The following is a 22,404-nucleotide window of genomic DNA, read 5'->3' as shown; positions in this document are numbered from 1 at the left end:
CAAGAAGGTGATACTTTGGGGGTCTTGCAAGAAGGTGTTGAGGTTTCTACTTCTAACAATCAGTCTGAGTTCTTTAGGAAAGTATAGACTGTTAGCAGTAGGAGATGGAACGGAACAGAATCAGAGTGTGGATGTAGGGGTTGCAGTCTGGGAATGAGGGCTGGATTTGAACAGGGAAAAGGATGGTTGAAAGCAGTTAAATTTTTTTTTTTTTTTGCCAGTCTTGGGGCTTGAACTCAGGGCCTGAGCACTATCCCTGGCTTCTTTTTGCTCATGGCTAGCACTCTACCACTTGAGCCACAGTGCCACTTCTGGCTTTTTCTATATATGTAGTGCTGAGGAATCAAACCTAGGGCTTCATGTATATGAGGCAAGCACTTTTATCATTAGGCCATGTTCCCAGCCGCAAGCAGTTAAAATTTTATGAATGCAATCTATGTGAGAACAATGAGAAAACATTTAACATGCAGTAATTCATTTAATCTTCACATTATTACTACTTTCATTCAATGGATGAACTCAGGAAGTACAGACAAGTTAAAAAAAATCATCCAAGGTCACACAGCCTGTTGAGTTGAGAGGCAGAATTCAAACTTACACGGAGAGATTCCACTTCCTTATTGGTAGTGTGATGTGGGGAACATTGCTTAAGCTTTCTGGGTTTCACTTTTGACAGATGCAAAAATACACATTAGTGATGTGAGAATTAGTGATGCTTTACCCAGCCTGCATGATGAGAGAAAATTAATAAGGAGGGCGAGAGGCAAGCAACATACCTTTAAAGAAGCAGGCAAAGAAAGACTATTTTAATTCGGGTACCACATACCGGGGAAGCAAAGAAATAGAAATAAGAATTCCTGGTGATTCAAACAGGGAAGGGCTTTTCATTCTCAAGAAGCCTGATTGGAATTTAGAGGGTGGGAGAAGAAGTGGGGGATGCTGATACAAGATATCACCAACGGAGCTTAGACTTTATACTTTGTTTAACAGGAGCTACTCAAGGCTTAATCCTACTGAAAACTTCAATCTCCCAGAATGCAGGCTTCCTTCCTTCCTTTTTCTTTCTTTCTTGGATTTATCTGAATTTTTTTTCTTGAATAATAGATTTGGGGAGAGACATGGGGAGGGTAGAAAGCACATTTTCAGCAGTGCTATGCCCTGAAGACTGAGATAACAGTTGCAAAGGTGCTCAATAAACTGTCACAGGAGGTGTTCTCATTTGAGAAATGCAGTGTGGAGCAGTGACATGGGCACAGGAGGAAGTGAAGCTTCAGTTGGGGTCCAGAGGGCTTCTGAAGAGTCAGTGAGTCCTGGAGACTTGCTGAGGGAAGATAGTGGCTCCTTTGAGAGAGAGAGAGAAAGAGAGAGAGAGAGAGAGAGAGAGAGAGAGAGAGAGAGAGAGAGAATGAGTACCAGGTTGGTAGCAAACTCAGGTGTATCACACTCTCTGCTTGTACCAGCAGGTGGAAGAGAGCTGAAGTCCATCTGTCAGAACCTAAGAAAGCTTTCTGAGCTTCATTATTCACTCTCATGATGGCTCATTTCCTGATCCAAGGAGTGAGGGTCTGAGATGTGAGCTTTGCAGACCAGTGACTACATAGTGATGCTGTTGTGTGGACTAGTATTGCCTCAATGGAATTTGCCCATAAGTGGTAGAGTCAAGAGATCCCCTTCATACAGTATGAAAAGATGGTCTAAGGGATTTCGAAGATGTTCCACCTGACTGAGGATCCCCCCCCCCCCCCCCCCCCGCCATTCCACTCCTTCCCCACCCCTCTGAGCAAGAGGTGCATCAGGCCTCAGAGAGCAATGCTCTGACTGCCAACCTGGTAAATTGGTAGAAAAAATAGGGACCAAGGAAAAAGCTATGAAGGCATACATATTGGGCTTACTAGCTATGTATGCAACTCCTCCAGCCCCATTCTAAGCATATTTAAATTAATACCCCCACAAATAGAGCGTTCGAAAGGATGGAGGTAAACAGGATCAGGGTTGTGTCCTGGGGCTTTTAAGGCAGCTCTGAGAAATCCAAGGTCAGCAGGTGAATCTGTTCTCCACCCAGCTCAAGAGATGGCTGTTAGTGACAAATGGGGGGGAAGAAAGAAGGCAGGGACCAGGGAGTTCAAGCAGAGGGCCTCTGGATGCAAAGCTCCCCCAGGGCTGAGAGTTGGGGGATTTCCTTGAGGTCTTGGCTTCTGGTTGGACCAATAGGGTATCTGCTGAGTTAGAAGGGCCTAAAGCTCCTGTGTTTTGATTCCTCCTGGAGCTCAGCAGGCTTTCTTTGCTTTGCATTCCACTTGCATACTAATTGGAATCTTTCCCTGAGAAGAAGCCTTCTTCCTGACAGATTCTTAAGAATAGATGTAGGTTTTGAAAAGCCCAAGATGGCATTGCCTGTAATTATAAAGTAATTGGTGTAATTGAGAGCTCAGGGTCTCATGCAAATCATTCTCCTGTTTTCAACTTTACATCCAGGCTATTTTTATTTTTTTTTAAATGAGGAAGAAATCATGTGCAGTTGGGTAGGGCACTTGTGCATTTCTGTCTGGGTTCTTAGGAACACATAATGTACTGTGGTAGATTGAAGATCAGGCTAGTGGTGGTCCTTGCGTGTCCTGGAGGAAGTTCCCAGACCTTTCTAGGCCTTAGAAGACTGAGAATGGCCTTACATAATACTAAGAGTTGAATGAATCTGAGTGAGCAGCATGAACTCCAGAGTGCAATGTACAAATATGAGGGTTCCTTCCCCTTGTATTTTCTCTCTTCTTTAGGAGTTGGAGTGTGGTGTGGTGGGAAAGGCAGGGCTATGCTTTGAAAGGAATCAAAAGACCCTGCCCCCTTTTCAGTATGAGAAGGAACAGTACAGCGCAGCTCCTTAACACACAAGGTGGGCCCAGGACCTTTGTTCCCTTGCATTCCAAGACTCTCTGTGGGAATAGATGGAAGGTGGAATGTTGGAATTAGCAAGAAAAGGATCTGAGAAACATCACATGGTGGAAGTAGTGGCTTAATCAGAGGCCCCATGAGCTTGATACCTTCTCTTCCCCCAAACCCATTTGTGAGTAGATGGGTAGCTGCTATAATTTTACCGGATGTAGCTGAGGTGAAATCTACTATGAGATGCCCTATGGCATTGTCTCTTGATTATGACTGGCATTGGTTTACTGTGGTGGCTGTAACAAATAACAACAGATTTAATGGTTAAAAGCAACGTAACTACATTTTCTCACAGTTCTGGAGACTAAAAATAAAACAAAAACACTGCAGAGCCACACTCTCCCCTGGGTACTTTAGGGGAGCATCAATTCCTTGCCACTTGCTGCATCTGTGGCTTCGTTGCTCCAGCCTCTGCCTCTGTCTTCCCCACAGCCTTCTTCCCAGTGTATCTGCATGTCTGTGATATTTTTCTCTGGGTATATACATATTTTTAATCAAGATACTTGTGATAGTATTTTAAGGCCAACCCAGACTTTTTAGAGTATTTTTCTCATCTTGAGATCCTTAACTCAGTTACAGTTATTAAAAAACAAACACATTTTCCTAGAAAAAAATGACATTAACAAGTTCCAGGGCTAAGACTCGATTTATTTGGGGGAAGAATCATTCGGCTGATGTCAAGAGTGGAAGTCCCTAGAGTCAGGATTACTAGGTTGGAATCCCAGCTCCACAACTTTGCAACTGTGTCCTTGAGTGACCTACTTCACCTTTCTATGTCTTAGATTCCATTCATTTGTAGAATGGGAGGAATAGTAAGCCTGTATCCTAGGGTAGCTGTGAGGGTTAAATAATTTCAGATCCATAAAGCACTCAGGAAAGTCCTTGGCTCAAGGAAGGCTCCCCAAATAGTCACTATATATCATGTCTAGTTTTTCCTCTTAATACCTGGTTATAGAATTGTCATCATACGCTTACCTAAACTCTTCCAGAATTTAAATACATTTTCTCTGCTCAAACTTCTGGTATAAATTACTTTCTATTTGCTCAAAAATTACTTTTCCCATGCTTAAAGAGGAAAGACATCCCCTGATCATGGCAGACAATATTATTATGATGACAATAGCAATCAAAATAATTTATTCATTCATCCAACCTCTGTCAACATTACATGGACTGTTTTTGCAGAGACAGAAAAAAATCAATCTTAAAATTCATATGAAATCTCAAAGGACCCCAAGTCGCTCTGGAAAAAAATTAGTGAAAAATATGACATAGTTGGAAGATTCACAGTTCAGGACACTAAAACATCCTGTAGAGATTTATTTATTTATTTATTTATTGGCCAGTCCTGGGGCTTGGACACAGGGCCTGAGCACTGTCCCTGGCTTCTTCTTGCTCAAGGCTAGCACTCTGCCACTTGAGCCACAGCACCACTTCTGGCCATTTTCTGTATATGTGGTGCTGGGGAATCGAACCCAGGGCCTCATGTATGTGAGGCAAGCATTCTTGCCACTAGGCCATATCCCCAGCCCCCCTGTAGAGATTTTGTTTGTACAGTGTATGTGGAACTGGCATGAAGACAGATGTATGGAAAAGTGGAATAGGACAGAGAACCCAGAAATAAACTTTCACATACATGGGCAAATGAATTTATAATATCACCAAGACCATTCAATGAGGAAACGACAATGTTTCCCATAGCTGAATTAGGAATACTGTAAATTCACATAGGAAAGAATGAATCTGCACCCTTATATCACATATAAAGCAACACAAAGTGGGTTAAATTGCCTAACTATAAGACACAAAACTATAAAAGTCTCAGAAGAAAGGGGGAAAAGATACATGACATTGGGATTGATAGTTATTTCTTGTGTATGACATCCCAAACATGAACAACAACAGCAACAACAAAGATAAATCCAACTTCATAAAAAATGCTCCAATATCAGCCAATACTATTAACAGAGTGGAAAAGAAATCCACAGAACGAGGCACAGTATTTGCCAATATCATATCCAAAAATATAAATAACTCCCACAATTCAAAAATAAAAACAACCCAATTAAAAAATAGGCAAAAGACTTGAGTACATATTGATCCAAAGAAGATACACAGATGGCCAAGAAGCACATGAAAAGATGCTCCACATCACTGGTAGTTGGAGAAATGCAATTTAAAAACCCAAATGAGATAACAGTTCATACCCACTAGGATGGCTACTATTGACAACAACAGCAATAATAACAGAAGAAAAACAATGAAAATGACAAGAGTTGGCCAGGCTAGGAGAAATTGGATCCTTCTGCATTGCTGGTAGGGTAACAGGTATTTAAACTGCTTTGTCAGAGAAGTGCTGAATCCTTTCATGAGCCCGTGAATTAACTAAAAGCAAGGGGAAAATCCTAGCGTCTTGCCTGCATTGGTGTCCTTGCGCTAAGCCATTCTTCCTGGATTCTGAAGTGGAAACCATGAAGGATAGGATAGAAGTTGAACAGAGGAACTACCCACAGGAAAGGAAAGAATTCCTTCTCATGGTAGACCACACACCAGGCAGCAATGCCTTGTACATCCTGACCAACATTGCTCCCCTTGAGTGATGATAGAAATAGCATGTTCTCTAAAAGCCCCTTCACAATGACCAGCCAGGCAATACTTTCACCAGGATGGTTTAATAATTATGCATGCTTCTTTCCCTCCACCCCCAGTTCTTTATCTATTTAACCTAAAGGTCATGTTTGTATTCTGAAGATGGCCAAAGATGAGCTGAAGTGCTTACTTCATCTCCTCCCACAGTTGCCCATGCTGCACAAAAGAAATTCCCCTTCTCTGTTCTTCACCTTTATGCTTCTCTTTAGTAGTCATGTTGGGAAAAGTGACCAGATCTGACTCGTGGAATTCCAGGAGTTTGGCCTGGTACCTAACATTCTGGTGTCAGTGGGAATGTTAAATGACATTGCCTTTGTGGGAAAAAATAACATGTTTCTTTTAAAATATAATGCACATAGAAACTAAGGAACTTAATAGGTTCAGAGTTTCAGCTTGGAAAGGGGACAAATTCTGGAGATCGATGTATTTCATACCATAAAAAGAAATGGTCAAAATAGGTTGAGTATAGGGGCTTAAACTTGTAATCCGAACTGTGTGGGAGACAGAGACAGATTGGGAAGAGCACAGTCTGAGGCCAGCCTGTGCAAAAAGATTTCTGAGACTCCGTCTCCATCCATGGATGGATGCAGTGGCTTACATCTGTCACCCCTAGTGATGAAAGGAAACACAAATAGAAAGATCATGGTCTTGTTTGGTCTGGGCATAATGTATGTTCTCTCAAAACAAACTAAATCCTGCAGCACTATTCACAATAGGCAATATATGGGAAAAAGTTCAGATATCCTTCAGTTGATGAATGGAGCAAGAAAATATAAGATACACACACAGAGGACACACACAGAGGCACACACACAATGTAATATTATTCAGCGATGAGGAAGAATGAAACTATATCATTTGAAGGAAAATGGATTGATTTGGAACCATCATATTAAGCAAAGTAAGCAAGATTCAGAAGGGCATAAGTCACATGCTTTCTCTCACATGTGGATCCCAGGTCACACGCACATACACATGCATGCATGCACACTCACATGTAAACTTGTATTTGATCAACCTGACCAATGGTATATACAAACTGTAAAATAACCATAGTGGATCCTCTTTAAACTATTACCATGCACTTCGACAAAAATGAACATTAGGATGTTGAAACATTCCTTGTTTAGGATGTAGGCAGTAGTGTATGTGTGTGTGTGGGGGGGGTGGACAAATGGAGATAGTATGGGGGGGGTTAATAATCAAAATACTTTATGTCCATGGGTGAAAATGGAACACTGAAGTTTTCTGGGACTGCTTTGGGAAGGGGAGTGGAGAAGGAGGGGAAATGGTGGTGAGAGTAACTCCAATCAAGATACACTGTATGCAGATGAATAAAAAACCAAAAAAGCAAAAGAATACTGTGAAGAAAACTGGTTGCATGGATCAATTATTAGAGCACCTCTCTAGCATGTGCAAGGCTCTGAGTTTTTAAAAAAAGTCAAAATAGTGAACTTTATATCTTTATGTCTTTTATTGTTACTACAATAAAAACATAAGCTACCATTTCTTCCCTGTGGAAGAGTTCAAGGAGCCACAAGTGACATCTGACTGGTCATCACAGAATACAGGTCACAGAACAAGAACCTCACAACTGGAATCTCTGCTTTTTTGGGTGAGAGAATGAGGCTTGAAAAGTCTTGGTTTGGGGAAAAGTTTTGATCCTACAGGGGGTTTTGTCCTACAAATAAAATGTACATTTATTGAATCTTAGATACTTGAAAAAATTAACTGAAGTGATGTCAATTGCATATATTATTCCAGTGGAGACTGTAGGGCTACATGATAGGCTGCTGCTCAGCAGGAGGAAAAACAGAAATGAAAATGAGGGAGCCGCTACACATACCTGTTGTAGCAGAGCATTGCATAGCTAAGTGCTCTTGCCCTTGGTTTGCTTTTGCTACCCTAATTGCTGAGAATGTAATAGAGGTGTAACTGGTAAGTCCTTCTAGGTGGTATATACTGGCACTAAGGTAGAACAAAATTCCTTCAAGGAACTTACAGGGCTTATGGGAAGATGAGGCATCCATATCTAACTAAAGGAAAACAAGGGATGATTTGAGAACAGTAGCTGAGCTATCACAGGCATTTTATGGTTAACTATGAAAGCAATTGGCTGCTAAAGGAGCTCACAGGTGGCTGGGCTGTTGGAGGGTGGTGGGCAAGTCAGAGACAGCGTTACCATGATGGAAAGGGTGACATTAATCAGGAAATATTCATAAACTGATATGTTGGATCGGAATACCCTTTGTAGAACTATATAAAAATAATAATAGCAAAAGAGTATTGCCATGATGGCTAATGTCTAAAAAGTGGAGAGGCCAAGATCTGGGCTTTTACTCAAATATTACCAAATATTACCAAATGCTGAGTCAAGGCCAACTTCTTAGCCTCTGTATTAGTCCACTTTCCATTTCTGCAAGGATGACTCAATACAAAGCTTATCTGGCTCACAGTTTTGACAGTTTCATGATGGCCCCTTTACAATTGGCCTGTGGCAGTCCAGCATTTTATGGTAGGGGGGATTTTTATCCCTCCTAGCAGGAATCAAAATGAAGGGAGAAGGAGACCAAAGTCCCACAATCTTGTTTGAGGACACCCTCCCCACCCCAATGATCAGAAAACCTCTAAGAAGGCCCTGTTTCTGAAAGGTCTCATCACCTCCCAATAGCACCAATCCTTTAATACCTGGAGCTCTGGGAGACACCTCAGATCCAATATACAGCAATTTCATTAGGCGTCTCCTTTCTTACCTGGAAAATGAGATAATGTTAATGTTCCCACACAGGTTATTGTGAGGGGTAAAAGAAAATGTTTCAAGGATTTAGCACAGTACAAAGCACATTCAGCACACACTGTCTGGTGTGGAGGAGATTTGGGGGCTGGGCTGTAACAGTAAAGAAGATGAAGAAGAGGAGAGGAGGATTTGAGCAACATAGAACAGTAGGTAGGTGTGGTTGGAAGCAGAAGTAATGAGCCTGGCTGGAGCAAAAAGCTTATCTCTCTGATGGGTTTCCCTTCCTTGTAGAGAGAGGGTTAGGCTCCTGATGGACAAGAGAGGAAACTTGAGTCTATTAGTCAACAAAGGATCAACGCTCAGGTGGGTGCTAGACTAAGAAGCTAAGCTCATTATGTGTAATGGGTTCCTGCTTCCATTTGGCCAATACCTCGAGTCACCCAGGACTTTAATCCTTAAACCGTTAGTCCGGGTATCAACGTGCCAAGTGCTATCAGAGTCACCATCCCTGTGAGCATGTTCTACACCATTCTTATAAAGTGCTTTTCAATCATTTATTAGCTCATCAGAAATTTAATGAGACGCGGGGAACATAATTTGTGCCTCTGAGAGTCAGATGGGATTGTTTGCAGGGTAGTTATGACCTTCCAAAGGCGCTCCACATGCAATAATGTTACGTTGCAGTGAAGGACTTTACATATTCAATAGTTACTAGGGGTTACTCTATGGGGAAATGAGAAATGACTGAAACTTAATTTTAAAGAGGGAAAATGAGCCGATGTCATCCCCACGTACCTTGTAGAGTGACATGTGCGTGCATAGTTCTCCTGAATTTTGGAGTGTCCTGTGTGATGACTGCCTGAAATGATCTTACTCTTCTAATTCAGGACTATTTAGGTAATTGGTCTGTACAGTAAATATCATAGATGAATCCTAATCGTATTTCTCTCTTCTCAATGGAAACAGATCCACCAGGAATTGGATTACAATTCTTCAGAAAATTCTTCAGAAGTTTTCTGTTCTCAAGATATCTTTCAAGGCCTTTTTAAAAAATTTTTGTGGGTCTTGGGGCCTGAACTCTAGGCCTGAGCACTGTTTGTGGGCTTCTTTTGCTCATGGCAAACACTCTACTACTTGAGCCACAGTGCCACTTGGGCTTTTTTTTTTTTTTTGGCCTCACCTGGCTTCGAACTGGAATCCTCAGATCTCAGCCTCTTGAGTAGCTAGCACTATTGGCATGAGCTACTTGCGCCTGGCTCCAAGACCTAATTATTTTAAAGTTTTTTTTAATTGTTATTATAAAGGTGATGTATAGAGGGGTTTCAGTTACATAAGTCAGCTAATGAATACATTTCTTTCTGGACAATGTCACTCCTTCCCTAACTCTCTCTTTTCTTGTCCCCACTGACAAGTTGTATAGTTCATTTTCAACACAGTGTCTAGTGAGGACCACTGCTGCATTTGTTCACCCTTTGTCCCTCCATTTCTATGCCCTCCACCCTCCCAAAGATAGATAAGCAAACAAGTTAGACAAAAGAAAACAGAAACAAACAAACAAAAACACCTCTTGTTTCCATTTCCTGGAGTTCATTTTGACCAATACTTTATATTATCAGAAGCACATAGGCATTGCACCTTCGGGTTACTCCCCTAAGCGTATTCAGGGCCCAATTTTATACAACCTAGGCATGAGGATGGAAGGGGAGAAGGGCCTCCTCACCCCCTAGCTTGGTTCAAACATCAGTCACTCTGGTGCCAATGCTGCTAGATAGATTGGTGGCTCATATCTGTCTGTATCTGTGAGGGAAGCTTTTTCATGAAAATTTAGCTGAGTGCTAGTAATATACCATGAGACCTGGATCAGCCATAGTAAAGCCAGTCTTAAGCCTTGGATTTTCTGTGGAAACAGTACATCCTGTTATTACCTAAGCCAGCTTGGGTGGGGTTCAAAACTCTTGTTTTTGTTATGTCCAACAAGAGATTTTTGTAAGAGATGGAGGTGAGACCAGATAGCCCAAATGTAGTGACTGGTAAGTACCTTGGATTCAAACCTAGCTCATGACCTTGATAAAGACCTTACCAACAGAGCTATAAATTTCCTTGATTTTAAGGTAGAAGTAATGATCATAGCTACCTCAGGATTGTTATGGAAATAAATTGAATATATTAGGAGCACACATAGGAAGTGTTAGCTCCTGCGGCTATTATTATTATTACTATTAATGATTATTATTTTACTTGAAAAATTAGATTGCTGAGGCTGGAGTGCGATTTACCTCAGTTCCACTGAACATCAGAGTTATAGCTGACATTGGGTGTCAGAATCTTTGTGGGATGGATGTTGGGGGCTGAGACCCTACTATGCTCCCAGCACTTGGCTGGCTGCTGGAATGTGAACAAAGATGGTAATTCTATGAAAACAAGGACCTATGTACGAATACTTAAATTCCCCCCAGTTCTATTAAAGGACTCTTTTCCCAGTGGGTGATCAATCAGTGGTGTTGACACTGTGTGGCCTCCAGGGAGGGAGGCATTTTTGAAGTGGGTTTATTTGGCGGTTCAGTGACACACATACATAGCAGCTTGTGCCCCAGCCAGGACACTTGGCTCTCTCATTGGCTCTTGAGGCACCTCTGCCTGTGGGTGGGTGGGTGGCAGAGCCAGTGGGAGGCAGGCGTGGAGCTGTCTTTCTCCCGGGCTTCCCCAGGCATCTGCTTCAGCAACTTGCTCTTACTCTCATGATAAATTCATTACCAGAAAATGAAGCTGGAGTTTTTCTAGTGACATAAAAAATGGATGAGAGAAATAAGGACTAAGATGAATTATCAAAGGCTGCTTGTGGGTCCGGCTGCATCCGAGGATGTTTGTGTCTACATCCAGATTCCTTCTCTTGCTCCTTTGGATTGGAGCAGATGGGGTTTTGTCCTCTTAATAGGAAACACGCTGCAACACTTAGTGAAGTGCTCCAACCCCAGTGTCACACCAGAGTGGGGAAAAATAGACACGTCTCCCCGGTTACTGTCAAAACTATGAAACCCAGGCCTGCCACTTAACAACCTTCTGGCAGGTTCTTGGCACCCTCAGGATAACGTGGAAAAAACACATCGCTCCCTGCTCACAAGCTGCTAATGGCTTCCAATTGCTGTAGACTAAAATGTAAGCTCCTTAGGATGCCATTCAAGGCCCTCTGTGATCCCCTTCTAGCCTGTCTCTTTAGTCTAATCCTCCTCTATGGTACCTAAGAAACCCGATACTTTTACATGTAGGTTATTAGATTCACCAAAGGGGAAAAAAAGGCATCTGAGCCTAAGCTAACATGTTAAATTTCTTGCCTTGAAATATCTTTCTCCACCTTTTTCTCTGATTGAAGTCTTGCCACTTCTCAGAAAGTGCTCCAACAATACTCCATTCACAAAGTTTTTGATATTTCATCATTCAGAATGAACTCATGCAAAGATAAAGCAAAGGAATCTGCCTGGGGTAGGTGAGAGCAGGGAGAGATGGAAGGACAGAAGGACAGATCCTTTTCTCATTGTGGCTACTCACCTAGTGAGTACCCTTAAAGAGGTTCATAACTTGGGGCCCTTAAATAGATTCAAAACTTATTTCTTGTTGTTGGAGACAAAGTGTCTACTCTACGCAACCCAGACTGGCCTCAAATCGATCCTACCTGCCTTTGTCTCCCAGGGGCTGGACTTAAAGGCATGTACCACAATGCTTTCTTTTTTTTCCCACCATGCTTTCTTAGCTCTAAGTTTTTAACTTTGGGGCCAGCAATTCTGTACATGGGAATTTATTCTATGGAAATTATCTGAAAGGTAGAATCATTATCTTGAGTATGTGACTATTCATCATAATGTTCTTTAAAAATAGTAAAAAAATTGGAAGAAACCTTAATGCCTCCAAATAGGACATTTATCAAAGAAACTGTGATTTATCTGTATGGTAAAGTGACATTCATCCCCTTAAAATTACGGAACACAGAAGTAGTTGATGATTTAGGAAAATGTTCACAGTATTTTCTTCAAGGGAAAAAATATAAAACTATATGAAAAGAGAAAGCTGAGCCTAGAGAAAGCTTAGAAATGATACATATAAAACTGTTGGGTTGTAGCCAGAAGTAAATGATATACAATTTGTCTCTTACAAACCCATACAATAGATTCCTCCAGGTGTTTATAAACTGCCACCTGTCTTCCCCCTCCTCCTTGTCTTTTTCCTTCCTCTTCTTCCTCCTCTTCCTTCTTCTTTTCTCCTTTTCCTTCTCCTTCTTCTTTGTGTATTTGTGTGTGTTTGAGACAAGGTTTCACTATATAGCACTGCCCTTTCTTTCCTATGATGGCTTGTTCTTTACTTCCTTATCAAGGTGACTGTCTTCTGAAAGTAGTGCTTGTGTTGTGGTTCTCAAATGGAGTATGTGACCTCAATAAAGCTTGACAACATTGACTTACACAAAGTTATTTTTAGCATACAGTTATAACTAACCACATGAGACCAAAGGACTAGCATTTCTACTTTTTTTTTTCCTTTTGGTGATACTATGGTTTGAACGCAGGGCTTTGTTCTTGCTAGGTAGGTATTCTTCTTGCTAGAGATAAGCCCTTTTTGAAGTAAGGTCCTGCTTTTTGTCTGGGTGGCCTAAAACTTCTCTCCTCCTATTTATGCTTCCTATCTAGCTGGGATGACAAATGTGCATCACCATTCTCAGTGATTGGTTGTGATGGGATATTGGGAATCCTTTGTGCAGGCTGGCTTCAAACTGCTATCTTCTAGATGTCTGCCTCTTAATAGCTAGGCCTACAGGTGTGAACTGCTGTACCTGGCTTGTCATTCGAGTTTGTCATGTCTCTAAAGGTACAATATAGAGTGATTACTAGGAAAGCTTTGTAGCTATCTTTTCTGACAATACACACATAAGACGCATTTAGAAGTTGTACTAGTCAGGGTTCTCTAGTATATCGCACATGTGCACACGTGTATATGTGTATGCATTTTCCATGAAGAATTGACTCACATGGGGCTAGAGAATTAACTTAGCAGTAGAGAGCTTGTGTAGCATGCCCAATGTCCTGGATTCAATCCCCAGAATTACACAATCAAATAAATAAATATTTTTTTAAAAAAAGAATTGATACATACAAAATTATGGAGTGTGTGAAGTGCTGTGGTCTGCAGTCAGCAAGCTAGTAGCATAGAAAAGCCCATTGTGTGGTTCTAGTCTGAGACTGGCAGGACCAAACCCAAGAAGAGATGAGATTCAGTTTGAGTCTGAAGGGAAGAAAAGATGGATGCCCCTTCCCCAGCAAGCAAGCAGCAGGAGTTTCCTTTTTTCTTTTATGTTGGTCCTCAGAATTGAACTCAGGGCCTGGGCACTGTTTCTGAGCCTTTTTATGATCAAGGCTAGTGCTCTACCACTTGAGCCACAGTGCCACTTCTGGCTTTTTCTGAGTAGTTTATGGGAGATAAGAGTCTCACAGACTTTTCTGCCTGCTGGGTTTGAACTGTGATCCTCAGATCTCAGCTTCCTGAGTAGCTAGGATTACAGGTGTGAGACACCAGTACCCAGCTATGAGTTTCCTCTTACTCAGCTTTTTTTTTGTTGTTTTGTTTTTGTTTTAATTTATTTGTTTATTAATTGAACACAAATTTTTTGACAAGGTGTTGTGCAAAAAGGGTACAGTTACATAGTAGAGCAGTGTGTACATTTCTTGTGATATCTTACGCCCTGTTTTTCTATCTCTTCTCTAGGTCAGGTAGACATATATACAATATACAATGTATCAAGAACATATACAGTAGCCACGTGGCCACGCCCAAGAAAGTTCGCCTAGGGCTTTAAATGTAATGTCGATATTAGACCATATGTCGACAGTAGTCTTATATGAACGTACATACCTAGCTTTTGAGCTATTGTATTCCCCTGAGAGGTCAATTTTTGACCTTTATATGTTGTGTAATTGTTTGGTTTTAGTTACATACTGTTGGAAAGCTGCCCCAATCCTGTGGGGAATACTATTTGACAAGCAGTTTTTGTTTCACAGACTTGGTCTCTACTGTCTCTCCGTCTTCCTTTGTTAACAGTCATATATCAGGGAGATCATGCCCCTTTGTTTTCTGTGTTCTAGGCTTGTCTCGCTCAACATTATTTGTTCGAGTTCTGACCATTTCCCTGTGAATAACAATATTTCACCATTCCTAATCGCTATGTAGTATTCCATTGTGTATAAGTACCATATTTTTTGGATCCATTCGTCTGTGGAGGGGCATCTGGGTTGTTTCCATATTTTGGCTATTGTGAATTGTGCCGCGATAAACATGGAAGTACAAATGTCTTTTTGATATCTTGGGGTTTGCTGTTTAGGATAGATGCCTAGGAGTGGTATGGCTGGGTCATAGGGTAGGTCTATATTGCTTACTCAGCTTTTTGTTGTTGTTGTTTCATTCAAGAGTTTAACTGGTTGAAAGAGGCCCACCCATATTGGGCTAGACATTGTGCTTTAAGTCTCATCCAGAATATTATTTTGATCAGCTGTCTACTAGGCAGGCCAAGTGGGCCGTATATCGGGAAGCATGCAGGCCTGGCTAGGCACCAGAGAGTGAAAAGGAAGGTGCTGAAGTTGCACAGCCTCCTTTAAGGTCATGACTTAATGATTTGAGGCGCTCTCACTGGGCTCTACCTCTGTATGTTCTATCATCTCCCAGTAGTGCTGCTCTGGGACCATGAGGGGTGGGGTGGGTTGGCATTAAAGATTCAAAGTACAGTAGGCCTGGTCACTGCTGCAGCAGGAGAGGAGAGGAAGGAGTCCTGACTGCTCCTGAGTCCCTGTGGGGAGTTGACTTTGTGCATCTCCTTTAACTCCGCATGCCCTGCCATCTCTCATCTCTATCTGTGACTACAGACTGTGTTCACTGCTGATTTCCTGGCTCTGTCAATATTGCTGACACTGTGACACATCTCTCTCCACACATGCAGCGCCGCTGTGGTGGCAAGTTGTGTGGAACAAAATTAATTAGCTAATGCCTAGGAAAGCTTTCTGAGGATGAGAAGCACAAGCCTTTCACCCAGACAGGTAATGCTTCCTTCCTATCCTCCTGTGCTTCAGGTTTGGGGAATGTTGAATTGTAGGTAGAGCTGGGTGCCGAGGCCTCTCTGTTAGATCCTGGGAGGAGGAAAACTGGAATGCTAAGAGCATACTGGAAGTTTCTCAGTTTGGTCTTTTTGGGTCATAATGGGTACTTAGAACACGCTCTGACTCCTCGTCTGGCCTCTTAAGTAGCAAGCAGGAGCAAAGTTTGCCATTCCTGAGTCCATTTTATACCTGTCTCTTTTGCAGTCCCTTCTGCAGTCATCTCAGATTCCAGGAATGACAGGACTGCACGATTGATGGCGTCTTCCTGACAAGGGATGGAAACTACCTCCGAGGAACAGCAGAAGTTGGAAAGACACACCACTCCACAGCAAATGAGGATGCCTGTAATGATGAGGCTGTACCCTGGAACCAGAGGAAACATCTCGTGGGGACCAGATTGCTCCCCTCAGGTGATAATAGCTAACAACAGCTCCAGAACTCTGGAGAGTCAGAACAGATAATGATCCATCAGGCCCATTTTGCCTGGGACTGTTTCATTACATATCCCTCTCTCCCCCTCTCCTAGCCCTGTCCTTTCAACCTAAAGTTTCTGTCTTTTCCCTGAAGGTGGTCTGTCCTTTCCTATGGTGTGCCATATAACAAATCTCCTTTCTCTGCACTTCACTCCGGACTCTTCTCTCTAACTGATCTAAGGATGTGGGCACTGCCACCCCTGAGTTGGGCCTCAGGCTGAGGATGCCAGATACAGGTGTGTCTTATTGACCTTTTCTGAGAACTATCAGCCTACCTCATGATTTCCATGTGCAGTCACCTTGAAGACCCATCCCTGCTCATGTTGTGACAGTCTATTCCATTCAGTAGGGTCCTATAGTTAAAGAGACAGAATGTGTTAAAGACTAAAGATGAAGAGGAACTTTTTTGAAGTTGGGGTAAGAAGCACAAGTAAATATCAATGTCTGCTTGTATATTTAAGGATCCAAACATAGAGGGTGAGGTGTTTTGGTTTCAGTCATTTGGAGAACACATGTACATAGCCAGAGAGGATATACATCAGGCTTGTGTGATTTTCCTTCCTGCTGGTGCTGGCAAACTCTCTAGGTTTTTACCACCTCAAATTTCAGCAAGTATTTGCTTAGCCCTGGAGTATACATAAGGACAAGCTCCTCCTTTTTAATAATTCCATTAGAACCTAAGCATTGGTGGCTCATGTCTGTAATCCTAGCTACTCACGAGGCTGAGATCTGAGTATCGTGGCTTGAAGCCAGCTCAGGCAGGAAAGTCATTGAGACTCTTATCTCAAAGTAACCACTAGAAAATCGGAAGTGGCACTGTGTCTCAAAATGACAGACTGCTAGCTTGAGTGATACAGCTCAGGGACAGAGCCTAGGCCTTGACTTCAAGCTTCACGACTGACCAAAAACAAAACAAAAACCTTTCCAATGGAAGCAGAGATTTCCGCAACATCAAAAATCCTAAGCCTACTAGAGGATCAGTCAACCCTGTACAGGGAGACCGTGTATTCCCCTTTCCTACTCCTCCAAAGTTCTGGGTAGGAGGGGAGACACAGGTGATCATCCTATGGATATGTGGAAAAAAGGTAGAGGGGAGACCAAAGCATTTGGGAGGTTTGCAACAGACAATGCTAAAATCAGACTTTAACTCTATCACCTGCTAGCTGAGGATCAACTAGAGCACCTAGAAGCCAGATGTTCAGTAAATGCAAGTTTCCAGTGGGAATCCTGGAAGCCAGAGAGCAACAATGCTTACACATCTTTCATTCATTGTCAGCTCAGGAAATGGAGCAGTGGAAGAGGGAAGAGATCCGGGGAAGCAGGTGTGCAAGGCTCAATGCTGGATGTCCTAGTCCATGACCTGCCCACAAATCTTCTCATCAAGCTGATTCTGGGGCCCTTGCTCCAGCCTTCTTGGAGATCAAATGCCATCACACAGTTTAATGGAGAGACTTTCAACTGTGTTGTTTTTTTTTTATTTGAATGATTAAACTTTTAATTTCCAGACTTCAATTTGATTTTTTTCAGTATCTCTATATCTTTACTGAATTCTTCTCCTGTGTCCCGAATTGTCTTTTTAAGATTTCATCTAGCTCTTATTTTGAATTTTCTGCTTTAATGTTATTGGTCATTCTAATAAGTTTAATCATTTTTTTGAACTTTGTTTTTATTGTCATGATGATGTACAGAGAGGTTACAGTTACCTGCTTAAGGTAGTGAATACATATACATTTCTTGTCATACCTGCTAACTCCTTCCTCATTTTTCTCCCTCTTTCCCTCCCTCTCAGCCCCTCACCCCACCCCCTTGCTTTCTTAATTATTTTTTCAAAAACCAAAATATAAAATAAAATAAACAGAAATCTTATCCTTAATGTATGTTGTCACTCTAGTCTACAATTAAGCTAATCATTTTTAAGAAACCATTTGAGATTTCATCAACTTCGTTGTCACTAGTGTTTGTTGCTGTGAGATTTGAGTTCAGGAGGTGTCTGAACAGTCTTGAAGGATCATTGGGTCACTGAAGAAGTAAGGACATGTAAAAAGATACTAGAATCAAATAAAAAAATACAACTAGCCAGAACCCTGTGACAGACAAAAGGCTAAGAGGGCCTGGGGTTTATCACTCACATCTCTTAATTCCAGCTACTCAGGAGGCTGAGATCTGAGGATCCCAATTCAAAGCCAGCCCAGGAAGACAAATCTCACGGACTCTTATTTCCAATTAGCCAGCAAAAAGGCAGAAGAAGAAGTATGGCTCAAGTGGTAGAGTGCCAGCTTTGAGCATAAAAGCCAAGCAAAAACACAAGGCCCTGAGTTCAAACCCCACCATTGGCACACACAAAAAAAGAAAAGGCTAAGAGAGAAGCTAGTTGTTAGATATGAATGAATAGCTTCCTTAAGAATACTAAAGTTCTCAAGTAAATAATCCAGTAATGCTCTTCAAACTCTTAGAATAAAAAGAACAATCCAACCCCCAAATTGGTAGGTGGTAGAGAAAAATAATAAAGATCAATGCATAAATGAATGATACAGGTATTAAAAGAACCAGTGAATTGAAAAGTTGGTTCTTTCAAAAGAGAAACAAGATGGATAAACTTTTAACCACGTTTATAAAAAGAAAGAAAACAGCCACATGAATAAATTAGAGACAAGAAAGGGAAGAGCACAACAAACACAACGAAATTAAGAGCATCTTTAGGGAATATGTCAAAAGCTCATATTCTAATAAACTGAGCAATCTGGACAAAATGGATAAATTTTTAGAAACATATAACCTGCCAAAATTGAACCAGGAATGTGTAAACCACCTAAATACATTTATAACACGCAATGAAATCAAAGCAGTAATGAGACTTTCAACAAAGAGGATCCCAGGACCAAGTAACTTCACTGCTGAATTCTACCAGACTTAAAAAAAATCTAACATCAATACATCTCAAGTTATTCCATACCCCTATGAAGCCATTAAACACCAGAACCAAGGCTGGGACTATGGCCTAGTGGCAAGAGCACTTGCCTCGTATACATGAAGCTCTGGGTTCAATTCCCCAGCACCACATATATAGAAAATGACCAGAAGGGGCGCTGTGGCTCAAGTGGCAGAGTGCTAGCCTTGAGCAGGAAGAAGCCAGGGACAGTGCTCAGGCCCTGAGTCCAAGCCCTAGGACTGGCAAAAAAAACCCCACAAAAAAACAAAACACCAGAACCAGGTAAGCACATGTGTTAAAAATAAAAGCAGATCCAATCTGGAAAACAGAAGCAAAAATTCTCAGTAAGATAACCTAGTTTTACTCTGGGATGTAAAAATGGTCCAACACATGTGAATCAATAAACCATAACAGTGCACAGAAACAGAATAAAGGGCAAAATTTTTGTCAAATATTTGTCAAGCCTTTGACAAAATTCCACATATGAACGTGATAAAAGCCTTCAAAGAATAAGAAATAGAAGAAGGTACCCCAATGTAATAAAGACCATATGCATTATGTTTATAGACAACATCATTTTATATTGGTAGGAAAAACAGAAATAATTTCCTCTAAACTCAGGAATGGTTCAAGAGTGTCAATTTTTTCCACTCTTACTTAATATAGATCTTAAATTCTTAGCCAGAGTAAAAAGATAAGAGGAGAAAAGAAAAGGGATAGAAATAGAATAGTAAGAATTCACACTATCCCTACTTACATATACTATGATCCTATAGTTGAAAGAGCTAACGATGCTACTGAAAAGATTTTAGATCCTATCACCATTTTCAGCAAAGTAGCAGTATATAAAAATCAATTGCTTTCCTGTATGTCAGTAAGGAACAGGCTGAGAAATAAAATGGGAAAAAATTCCATTCACAATAATCCCAAATTGTTTACTGAAGAATAAACTTAACAAAAGTTTGTGAAAAAAGTCTCTATAATGAGAAGCATAAAATATTAAAGAAAGAAATTTAGGAAGGCAATAGAAGGTCGAAATACCTCCCATGTTCATGTATCAGCAGAATTGGTGTCATGAAAATGGCTATAGTACACAAAGCAATCTACAGATTCATTGCAATTCCCATAAACATTTCAGTGACATTTTCCACAGAAACAGAAAAATCAATCCTAAAATTCATATGGAAACATAAAAGATTCTGAATAACCAGAATAATCCTCAGCAAAAAGAGCATTTCTGGGGGTATTCCAACTCAGTACCCAACTTCAAATTATACTCCTGAGCCTTAGCAACAAAAGCAGCATGGTACTGGCCCACACAAAACAAGACAGGTAGACCAAGGTTATAGAACAGAAGATGTATAAATAAGCCCACACAACTACAGCCTTCTGATTTTAAAAAAAAGATGCCAAAAGTATACCTGGGAAAAGGGAGCCTCTTGAACAAATGATGTTGGGAAAGTTGAATGTACACATTTAGAAGATAAATGCTAGATTCTTAGTTCTTACCTTGTACAAATCTATCTATCTATCTGTCATCTATCTATCTATCTATCTATCTATCTATCTATCTATCTATCTATCTACACAGCCAAAAAGAAAAGTAAAATTATGTAATTTGAAAAAAAATGAATAGGCTAAGAAGTCACCAGGTTAAGTAAATAAGCCAACCCGAGAAAGGCAAATCTCATATAGTCTCTCTCATATGTAGCCTCTAGACCTAAATAAAAGTGAAGAGCACAAGTGTAAAATGGTGTAGAGTTTGGGAGAGGACCTGTGGGAAGGGCTTGAAAGGACAGAGGGGGGATGAGTAGGATCTAAGTGCTTTCTATGCATGCATTCATGAATACAGAATAATCAAATGGCTAAAATATAGAGTAGAAGATAGTAGAAAGGGGGGATTTGATCAAAGTTTGTTATATGAATGTATGGAAATATAACAATAAAGCAAACTTCTTCGTGCAATCAATATCCACTAATAAAAAATAGTGTCATCACACACATCACACCCCTCCCTGTGCCCAGAGAAGGTGAGTGGGAGCCAAGAGCTTCTGCTGGGACATCTGCTGCCTTTGGTGCCGACGGCAGGGGTCTTTAGAACCAGGGAGGCCATTCGCACTTTGAGTAATTCAGAGAATCATTGCAGGGATAGAAGTAGAGAATCGGATTTAAAAACCTCCTAATGCTACTTTTGAAAGGCCACAACTCCTTTCAAAGGAGGACAGTTCTATTTGAAAGGCGTATTTAAGCCAGTCTTTAAAAGCCTAGAAGAACAGAATAGACAGTCAAAAATAGATGGTGGCCAACTTCCCTAGCCTGCCTCCATCCACGAGATTCTTACACACACACACACACACACACACACACACACACACACACACACACACGCATCCCCTTTTTCCAGGGTAACTGGAGGCTGTCTGCTTTGAGGTGTGAGCTTTGCCCTCTTTCCTTCTGTCCTCCACTTACCTGCTGCTTCTGGTTGTGCTCAAACTCCATGGAGTAGCAGCCCAAGGAATCACCAGCTTTGCCCTGCAGGAAGGAGACAAGGAATGGCAGTCCAGATGACTTCCTGAGTTTATGGCAACAGAAACCCAGAAGGGCATAAACAGCCAGGTGAGCAGCTTGGGGAGAGGGCAGTGTGCTGTACTTGCAGCCTTTGCTCACAGTTCCTAGACTAGACCTTCATGTGATGTTTTGCTGTGGGGTGCACCTGTCTGGGTTTGAGTTTAAGAATTGCTATTGCTTTTCCTAGCATCTCTCCATCTGGCAGCATCCATTTCATCGGCACTGGTCCTAAGCAGCCACTACAGTTCCAATCTATGGTGTCAGCTGGCCAGACAGCAGATGTTCCTTCTGCTCTAGAAAGTTCCTATTGATGTGTGTGTGTGTGTGTGTGTGTGTGTGTGTGTGTGTGTGTGCGCGCGCAAAGCCTACCCAGGCAGGAAAGTCCATGAAACTCTCCACTTAATACAATTGATCTCCAGTTAATCACCTTCCCACCCCCAAAGCTAGAGGTTGAGCTGTGGCTCCTGCAGTAGAGCACTAACTGTGAGCCCAAAAAGCCCTGGAGGACTGTGCTTAGGCCCTGAATTCTAACTCCAGTCCCATTTCCCTGCACTCCTCCCCACCCCCAACCCTTCTTAACAGTCATATCTCTTCCCCTTTCCCTTAGCTCCCAGAAATCACTAATCTACTTTTATTTTCCCCTTATGAATTTGCCTGTTCAGGACATTTTATACACATGTCCTCTATATCTGGTTTCTTCTACTTAATGTAATGAATTCAGTGTTCTTCCACATTATAGCACCTACTTCATTTCTTTTTACAGCCATATAATATGCCATTTTATGAATATATCACATTTTGTTCCTATTTATCAATTAAGGTACAATTAGGGTCACTTCATGTTCAGCTCTTATGAATAATGTTGCTATAAGCATGTACAGGTTTTGTATAGTCATACGTTTTCAATTCTCTGGAGTATACACTCATAAGAAAATTTTCCAATATCTTTTGGTAGTTCTTTCTTTTTGAAGGACTTCCAAA

This window comes from Perognathus longimembris, chromosome 3 (genome assembly GCF_023159225.1).
Source record: "Perognathus longimembris pacificus isolate PPM17 chromosome 3, ASM2315922v1, whole genome shotgun sequence".
Taxonomy (NCBI): domain Eukaryota; kingdom Metazoa; phylum Chordata; class Mammalia; order Rodentia; family Heteromyidae; genus Perognathus; species Perognathus longimembris.
Note: the sequence above shows the minus strand (reverse complement) of the source record.